Here is a 9,194-nt window from a genome sequence, read left to right as displayed (position 1 = left end):
AGCCTAAAAAAAAAAAAAAAATTAATTTTAGGAATCATCCTGTCAGATCTTAAGACAATCTTTTTCTACTTACTCGAATGAATTTAAGATATATTCTTCAAAGTCATGGATTGCAAAATTTCTATGAAGGCTCTTAAAGAGAATTTTTTTATTTTTTTTCATTAGTTGTCAATATATTTTAAATTAAATTCTGCATTTTAGAAGTGACTCTTGAGTGGACAGTACAAGACAAACCAGATAAAACGATTCGAGAGCATGCTTTACCGAAAACAATTTTAATTTTTGAGATTAATTTTTGGAATCATCCTCTCAGACCTTATGGCAATTTTTTTTCTCCTTACTTGATTAAATTTAAGATAAATTCTTCAAAGTTGTGGATTGCAAAATTTCTTTGAATGCTTTCAAAGAGCATTGTTATTTTATTTCATTAATTGTCAATATATTTTCAATTAAAGTCTATAGAATTGCCTCTTGAGTGGACAGTACAGGACGCACTAGATAAAAGCTTTACAAAAAACTAGTTTTTAAAATAATTTTCAGAATCATAATCTCAGATCTTACGCCATTTTTTTACTCCGTGCTTGATTAAAATAAAAATAAATACTCCAAAGTCTCGTGGATGACATAGAATTTCTTGGAATGCTCTAAAAGGGGTTTATCCCGGTGAAATGAGATTAGAACAAAGGTCAGAGTTTCTTAAGTAAAAAAGTAAAGTAAAAACAATTTTTTTTTTTTTTATTAAATGAAAGAAAAATATAAAAAGAAAAATTAGATCAGAAAAATAACGATACTAGTTTTCAGAGGTTCCTTAGTCGAATATAACTAAATTATATTTTATTAAATCCGAAGCAGTTTATCAGAAAATAAAGTAAAAATTAATATATTTTTTTTATGTTTAATTTTTTTATATTTGCACCTGAAAATATACTTCACAACCAGCAAATGAGATGTTCTATCCAGGCATGTCATGAGCTGGCATGAGGGAGATAGCACCCAGTGGTGCATCCTCTTGACGTTCAGTAAATTATTTTTTAATTGGAATCTATATATTTTATTTAACAATATATATAACGGTATGCAGTCGATTTAGTTACAATCACTATGTAGCCTGTCTTTTTTTTTTCATAAAAACCAGGTCCGCAAAAACCTGAATTAAAAATGCTAAAATCGAGCTTTAACATAGCTCCTCCGTACAAGATATTATAGGGGTATTCATGATCTATGTTAAAGCGTGTTAAATGGAAAAACTCGTGTTAAATCGAAAAAAATTGCCTTCTTTTGCCGTGGTAAAACGAAATAACATTTAACATGGCTGAGAGTCTGTTACTTGGTCAGTTAAATCGAGAATGACGTCACACAATAGACCAGTTGAGATCGCCGCCATATTAGTTGTAGTGACTTTCAATACAGTTGTCAATTAGCTCATCTTCATTCTCTTCTTCACAAGTTTGAAGATCAATAAGACACTCATAAGCTAAACTTTCACACAAATTCCACTTTTCACTCACTCTAGGCATGTTTTAATTAATTACTTAAATCAAAACTGAAGTAAACAATAACATGAGGGTCTGGAAGGAAGCTTATAAACATAAAGGCTTATACAACAAGTTGCTGAGAAAATCCGCTAGGGACTCTTATGCATTTAACGTTTACCATGACTTTAAATAGGGCTGCTCACAATCCTATAGTTATAACATTTAACACAACATCATGAATACCCCTAATAAAAACCACGTGGTGACGTATGACACCCACGTGTTGTCACCAGCTCTTCTTTAGCATGACATCTGCAACTAGCGATTGGTTTGCACGTGAAAACAAGTTGGTGTCACCGAACATAAAAGTGATAATAAATCAACTTTAGATTGTAGATTATAGGTTATACCTTAATACAAGATCACTACATTTTGAAGAGTAAAGATAAAATAAATATTTAGAGTTTACTACACATTGCCTAATTTATATGTGCAAGATTCTAATAATCTAAGGCACACTTGCGTGGCAATGGTATATTATGGTCTTGAGGAATTAATTAAAGGTCACTACAATGCTTGAATAGTGGCAAATCTGACAAAAATAAGTTCTGACTGGATTTAGACGTAAACGTATTTTAAATATATTACCGTAGACTGCCCTAACTTTCTTTTAACTAACTTTTACTAAGGTCGGCCTACAGAGTTGTTACACATTAACTCAACTCTAGTCTACGGTATACACTACCGAATATGTATGTATAAATATATATATATATATATATATTTTTAAAATCTGTTAGAAATTTTTATTTTCAAAAACTACAGAGCGAGTTGGAATGCTTGTGCTGTTAGAAGACACTTTTAAAGCTATATATTAAAAAATACACACGAGTGAATTGACACCTTATCCTTATACATGTCAACCTTAACCGCTTGCGAAATCAAAATCTACAAGACCGAAATCCAAAAAACGGAACTTCAAACATTCAAACAACCTGTAAATAACAGTGAATTAGATACCCGACACATAGGATGTGATTGATAGCAAGTCAAAGAGTGGGGACTATACAAATAATTTTTTCTTTTGTCATTTATCATCATTTCTTAAAAGTCATTAATGAGTTTGCACGAAATATTTTCTCAACCCATGAGATACTTCTCATTCTACGTAAGTAAAGGTTTTAATAAGTTATTATTATTTTTAATAAAATCTTATGAAATAAGCAGAATTTCATAGTTATTAAGGAATACGCTGAATAACTTAAGAATTATGGAAACATGTATAATTGTCTTAGATTCCAACCTATATGTAACTATTTCATTGACTATTATTTTTTTTTTATTAGAGAATGGTATTTTTATTTTAAATACATACATTAATCCATATTTACCATTTTATTTAATATATATTTAAACGTTTCACCATTTTATTAAAACTTGTAAAATATTCTTATCTGTGCATTTTTCCCCTTTAAATTGGTACTTTTTTTTTCTTTTTTTTATACAAAAATAAAATTACAACACAAATAGTACTAAATTATTTATTATTTTCAGCAATTAATGACCCAAAAAACATGTAGTGATTTAAAAGTTAATGAACTTAGTTGTCGGGTTTTCATTAGATTATCTAAATGACCTCGTCTATTAACTCACTGGAAATGAAACGATTTTGTGCCTTAATCGTCTACGATTAGTTTTTGACAACTAAAAGACACATGGAGGTCGTCCGAGAGTGTTGAACCACCAAATCAATCACCGGTTCTAATCCGGCTTGTGCTGGATCACTTTTGTCTTGTGGCGGACCCTCGGAATAAAGCTCGACTTCCCCAGACCGGCAAGAAGCGATTGGTATCCTGCAGGAAATCCGTCATACCTACCATAAGTTGGAGAACATAAGGACTTAAGTGACATAAAAACTCCAATTTAAAAAAAAAAAAAATAGGCAGTCTTGGGACGGGTATACAGAAGTGAAATTTCTAAAAATAAAATTATATATTAAAATTGTATTAATAATATATAAATTTAAGTAAAATACAATAAATTTCTTATTTTAATTATTAATATTTTATCCGTTAGTGAACAGTTTATATTATCATTTGTATTATTAGTAAGTGTTGATATGATTAGCTTGTGGTGCCTTTATTGACCGCCACCCGGACTATTTTCTTACAATCTACTTCATACGGTCAACTCGTAACTTCTTCCAAATTGAAATTCCATAAATTGTTGAACCTATGGGATAGGGGTAGGGGGTGGAGGGTTCCGTATACAGTAGGACACTGTATATTCGTTTTTAAATACTTCATGAGATGTTTCAAAGATATATGACGCTCAAAAAGTACATGACGCTATATTTAATTTTTAATGGTCATAATCAGTAACCAAAAATAATTATGAATGATTAATGGTTTATTGTGAAGTTTGACACAACAAAGGCTTCTACTCGAAGTTATATCCAAAAATTCCTTATTATTTAATTAAAATAATTATTATAATTACTTATTACTATAATTATCTTCTTTTAATATGGATAAACAAACATGGGCTCACCAAGATACAAACATAGTGTTTGTATCTTCTTTTTTCATTTAGCCCTGACGGAGCCTTGCAAAGTGGGGCGAAACGTTGGTTAATTTTTTTTCTTTTAGTATTTTGATACCTTTATTGACCGCCACCCGGATAATCTTCCAACAAAAAATGTAAATATTTGATTAAATGTTTTCAATAGGTCTAGCAAATACTGCGTCAATTTTCGTATCACCTCTTGTAGTATTTTCTAATGGTATACCTTTCTTAAAAGTAATTTATCTTTTTAAAAAATCTATCAATTGTTTAGGTTACGTTTACTAAATTAACTCTAGCAATATTAAAGTGTTTAGGATGGAAACATGACAAGACAAACAAATATGACCACCCCTTACCCTCTATACTCAGACAGCAATAGAAGTTCAAACGTATAACTATAATTATATACCCTAACAATTAATTGGGCGCCATCTTATCTACATTTCACCTCCTTAACTGGGTGTAGCATCAAGACATAACTTTGAATTATAGCTCATTAAAAAGATAATGTAGTACTGAATATTTCCTTCACTTACAGTAAGCAATTCAATTTTTAGTTTTCAAGATATTCAATCATAAGTTCAAAAACTCGTTATCATTTATTTTGGGGCTATATTATCCACATTTTAGCATCAAGATACAATCTTAAATTATAGCTCATTAAAAAGAGGAGCAATAAAGAATCCCTCTGATAGCTTAAGATAGAAAATAGTAGTTCATCCATAATATTCGAGCTGCATATCTCTGGAACTCCATTCCCTCTAACACACGCCATTTACCAACCCTTCCCACGTTTAAAATCCTTCTATTCAACTACCTTTTACTTCAACAAATTTAATCCAATATTATAATAGTAAAGATATTTTGTAATTACCTTTTTGTTTTGTTTTTTATGTATTTATTTGGTTAGTTTTCATTTTTTTTTCTTCTCTGTATATAAGTAATAATTAAGAGTGGCCACACTGTTTTCTGGCCAATATATGGAATTATAAAATTAAAAATACCTTAGTAATTGTTCTAAATGGACCTAGTCCCAGAATAATATACTATTTTTCATTTTATTTCATAATAATAATGATAATAGGATAGCCATTTCCTAAGTCAATTCTACCAGGTATTTTATTCTATTGTAATAGGAGAATAGAAGCTTTAAGGAGTTCACTCAGTCGGACCGATACTGCCAGGATTGTTGAACTATTGTAATCAGGAGTAGGAACTCTGCAATATAAAAATCTTTCTGGAATTGACCAGCATTGCCTGCACCTAGGCACTTCTATTTTATCACTCACGTCATGAAATCAATTTGCTTCACATAATATATAAGTATAAGTTTTTTTTTTTTCTTGAGTTGAAGAACGGTGATGGTGAAATGACCATAACAATTAAAAGATTTTTTTTTTATTTTATAATTCTATTTTAACTAATCAAAAGGTTTTACATTTTGTTTATTTTTCGGCTTTTTTAAGTTTTATTTCCAGTTTATTGATTTATTTTATATTTATATTCTTATTACATATTCACGTCACGTAAAAATAAACACATATTTATGTACATATTTTGACTTTTTTTTCTTACATAAAAATCAAAATATCAATTGACGGTGCCCTTGAGCAGTATTACAGTCACCTCTCTTCAGGAATAATGATTTTAAGTTAATCATAATCCAAAGCAGTCCAAGTTCGTTGCCACGTCCTAATAATAATAATATTCTTTATTTACTCTGGGATTGAACACTTTAGAATTATATCACATGCGTCAAAATTAGGCTTTAGAGCCTTAGAGTAAAATACAAAATAAAAATGAAATTATAAAACGTCATAAAATATAATGAATTTGAAAAGATGAAAATGAACAACAATAATTAACAGAATATATACAATAAGATTAGAACAAATAAAATAAAACCATATGCCATATCATAAAACAAAAGGTGACTAACTTCTGATTATAAATAAAATAAATCAAACACAATTAAACTAAAAATAATAAATGAAAAGATACAATTTCTGCTAATATGCATATTTACAACTATAAATGAAAATCTGAAACATTAAATACAGAAAATATATAAACCTTATTTGAAACTTTTAATTGTTTTTCTTCCAGAATTGGGTGGACAGATGGTCGAAGATACGGGATTTGAAGGTTGGAAGAGTATTATAACTACGAATGAAGGAGAGAATTGAAATAGTGGCAATTAAAAGGTCACGAATTGGTCGAAGAAGATGAAATGCAACAGGGTATTACGTTTACCTGTAAGTGGGCTTCTGTTGCAGCCCTGTAATTATTGTTTTTTTTAATGTTTGTATATTTTCTGTAATTTACTATAAAACAAAATTGGTTTTGTGGAAGAATCATGTCATGCTTTCTCATGACGGAAGAAGACACACTAGATGAAACTGTTCAAAACAAGTTTGGCTTATAAAGCAGAATTACTCAAATCAATTTGATCGAAATCTGTAACAGGGATGTTATTATTTAAATCAATATTTACCGGGTGTAGTTATGTGTTTCCCCATTGGATCATCAGCCTAAGCTATCATGTCGAATTTGTTTATTTGGACAAAAGTTTCTTCGAAAAGCTTGCGGCGTTTTTCTCCCCTTAATGTAAGCGACCGCATCCGCAAAAGGAATGGAAAATTTCAATAACACAGTGGGAAAGACGACTGCAACGACCAGCAGTATTTAATTCAATTGTTTCCGCTTTGCTTAACAAGAATAATTGGCAAAGCCAATCATGACTGTATTATGAACTTTGTAAGCTTAAGTATGATTAAATGTATAGTTAATTCTCCCCGTTATATAAGCAACATCCTGGTATGTGAAAGTCTCAAGTTTCATTATTACCAAAAAAAGTGGAATTAAACTCCTGAAATATAAAAGTAATCAATGCATGGCATTATTTCGATAAATATGCAATTGTATTTTTAAAAACATTAATAAAGCAATCGTTTTTAGTGTTACTATTTTTTAAATTTATTGTATCATAATGGAATTTACATCCCTAATTAAAAAACCGATAAAGATTCCATTCAACGATAATAAATGTTTATCTGATGGGAACAAAATAATATAGGACACTAACTCATCAGTTATTTATTTTTATAAAAAACAACAATGGAATTGGGTTTATATATGTATATATTTATATGATATAATATAAAACAAACATACCCCTAAGTTATTTTTTAGGTAACAGGTCAGAAAGACTACTCCAACTTGGTTGGTGGGCGTGTACTTATAAAGCATCATAGTTGAAGATGCCCGATGGCAATAGAATGATTGCATATAACTGAGTAAGCCTGCCACGTTGGAGTAATACTTCTTAACTAATCCATGTTTTTTAGTAACTTTATTTAAAATATATTCAGTTACAATTATTTTTTGTGGTTAATATAACCTCAATTTATCTTTCAATTATACATAATTAATATCTTCATGAAATTCGTTCATTTAAGTTAGTTTTTTAAGTTATTATATACGTTAAAAAATTGTCTCAATCTAGTACGCACATTTTGATTAATTCTGTATAATTCAATAATTAAATACAGAATTCGATCGGAGTTATAACTAAATTGTTATCTTGGTTAAAGTTATTTTTAAAAACTGTGGCCAAGCTTATATCGTTCATCGGATAGGATAAGTCCTGCAAATATTATTTCTTAAAAAAGAAAAACGATCGGGATAATATAAAAAAATTAAATATAGAATATAAAATTAAAATTGCAGTAATAAAATCAATTAAAATTGCAGTAATAAAATTGAATTATTAACATGAATATAATATACCATATATACCTCAATGCCTGCGGCTCCTAGCACTGACAACTAGCTACTTTTTATCATCCATATGACGTAAAGTGACCTCCATTGACCGTAGAGCGCGGTCGGGATATATCCTATTTCGTTACCAGAAATCCATCAAAACATATTTTTTAATTATAGGATTATTCGACTACTTAAATAATCTTAAAGTTAAAAAAAAAATTAAATAAACCTCATTTATCTGGTTCCAATGTAGGAGACTAGAGAAGAATGAATCAGGAACTAGGACGACAAAGGAAAAGGTCCAAGCCAGATATCATTGTTCACTGTTTCACCAGTAGCAGCAATACTTCAAGGTAAATTCTACTTTATTTATTAATTTATTTTTCCCATATACTTAAAAAATTATTTTTTCCCACACTATAAATATACAAAATTTATAAAAATATAAATATTATCTCATCATAAAAAATATACAGTTTTATCTATTGAAATTTACAATTTTAACAACGCAAGTAAATGTACATACACTTATATAAAGATATAAAATACAAAGTTGTATTTACCGGCCTCCACTCAACCGACTCCTCGGATTAACCAGCGGTAAAAAGAAAATAAATTAAGTGCTCAGAAAAAATTACTTTGGCAAAACAAAACAAAAAAATAACTGGCTTCTTAACTACAATTATAATCTGAAAATCGTTTAATTGCTTCAATTAAATCGTATATAAAAAAAAAGTCTAATAAATTAAATAACATAATTTTATTTACTCGCATATACACTTATTTATTAAGTTATGTATGAATATAACACACTACTGAATATGAATATGACACTTATATATGAATTAAATTAATACTGCAACATTTTAATTTTTAGCTAATACATGAATTAAATTAATATTAAATTTTTTTTAGAGTCCGGCTTTGAAAAGTTTACAAAATGGTGGATTTAAGTCTATAAATTTGCTGGAATTTTCCACCTTGATAGGAATAAACATAAAACATTTCGTGTTTAGAATCTCGCTTTTCGTAAACATATGTACAAAGGCTGTAGTTTTAGTCTTAAAATAAATCAGGTGCGCGCATCACACAATATTTAGCACAATAATTCGTATTTTAGAGTTTCTCCGGATGAAAGTAATGGATATCAACTTTGTCTCAGAATATCAAGAATACAATAGTTTAACAAAAGATAAAGAAGCTCTGTGCATATATTTGAATGCGATTAGAACATATCAGGCGCTCTTGGCGTTTTACTCTTTTCTCCTTTAATTGTTTATCAAATTCTTTAATAGCTTTCTAATTATTCATTGTTCTTTATTGCTAACAATGGGAACTGGTTATTTATTTCAAACAGGAAAAAACATTTTTTTTTTTTTTTTATTT

At 29.1% G+C, this 9,194-nt stretch overlaps 1 protein-coding gene and 2 long non-coding RNA genes across 5 annotated transcripts in view; 2 read left to right on the top strand and 1 right to left on the bottom strand.

Annotated features, from left to right (window-relative positions):
• Nucleotides 1–9,194, top strand: part of LOC136795095 (uncharacterized) — a 219,299-nt gene that overhangs the window by 130,418 nt on the left and 79,687 nt on the right. For both annotated transcript variants that reach the window (XR_010842641.1, XR_010842640.1), the window contains exon 2: nucleotides 8,062–8,161. This is a non-coding gene — a long non-coding RNA (uncharacterized lncRNA). The remainder of the gene's footprint in view (nucleotides 1–8,061; nucleotides 8,162–9,194) is intronic.
• LOC106679083 (major facilitator superfamily domain-containing protein 12) overlaps nucleotides 1–9,194 on the bottom strand; it is a 214,742-nt gene that overhangs the window by 156,461 nt on the left and 49,087 nt on the right. The gene's annotated exons all lie outside the window — the stretch shown is intronic.
• Nucleotides 2,594–6,774, top strand: LOC136795096 (uncharacterized). The gene is made up of 3 exons (XR_010842642.1): nucleotides 2,594–2,643; nucleotides 5,177–5,363; nucleotides 6,147–6,774. It is a non-coding gene; the product is annotated as an uncharacterized lncRNA (long non-coding RNA).

The sequence above is a fragment of the Halyomorpha halys genome, unplaced genomic scaffold, assembly GCF_000696795.3.
Source record: "Halyomorpha halys isolate HHAL.00 unplaced genomic scaffold, Hhal_1.1 Scaffold176.1, whole genome shotgun sequence".
Lineage (NCBI taxonomy): Eukaryota > Metazoa > Arthropoda > Insecta > Hemiptera > Pentatomidae > Halyomorpha > Halyomorpha halys.
Note: the sequence above shows the minus strand (reverse complement) of the source record. Positions and strands in the feature narration are given on the sequence as shown.